Source organism: Penaeus monodon, chromosome 28 (assembly GCF_015228065.2).
Source record: "Penaeus monodon isolate SGIC_2016 chromosome 28, NSTDA_Pmon_1, whole genome shotgun sequence".
NCBI lineage: Eukaryota > Metazoa > Arthropoda > Malacostraca > Decapoda > Penaeidae > Penaeus > Penaeus monodon.
This window is the reverse complement of record NC_051413.1, coordinates 39,210,729-39,211,349: the sequence shown is the minus strand read 5'-3', so window position 1 is coordinate 39,211,349 and position 621 is coordinate 39,210,729. Positions and strand designations below refer to the sequence as shown.

Sequence of the window (621 nt, the reverse complement as noted above, 5' to 3'; positions counted from 1 at the left end):
AATCCAGCATTTTGTGAGCCTGAATCTACTAAAGTTAATTACATTACCACAGCATAAATCCCACCTTATGGTAAATATCTACAGTTAATGATCTTACTATTTCCATTCCTCTCATGGCTCTATTTAATTGTAAAACCTAACTGACAACAATATATAGCAATTCATTGATGTATGTATTTCTTAAAGCAGGTACAAGAAAAAAAAGTGCAAAACTGTGGAATAAGGGACAGAAACTTGCCTTTGGTATTCCTATCTCTAGCGACATTGTATGGTTTATAAAAGGCCATACAATCTTCAGAAAAGGAAATGCACTTCCACCCACAATAATTGTTTAAGAAATACTTTTCACTCCAGTAAAAAATACATTTTACTGAGGTCTTGCCTACAAAATGTGCTGTGATGTGCTCATTTTTCTTTGTTTTCATTTTTTAATTCTACCTTTATTCTCTTTATTAACAAGCAGTAACAAAATGTTCAAGTTCCATTTCAATTGCCCTAGATATTCATATATGCCATTACCATTCCTACTACTAATGCTAGGTATTTCTATATAATACATCCATGTGATTTTAAGACAAATAACTAACAAGAAAACTTCTATCCTGTCATTAAAATGAATTG

The 621-nt window shown here is 31.2% G+C and overlaps 1 protein-coding gene across 1 annotated transcript in view; it reads right to left on the bottom strand.

Annotated features, from left to right (window-relative positions):
* Positions 1-621, bottom strand: part of LOC119591587 (malate dehydrogenase, mitochondrial-like) — a 5,349-nt gene that overhangs the window by 3,426 nt on the left and 1,302 nt on the right. The window lies entirely within an intron of this gene.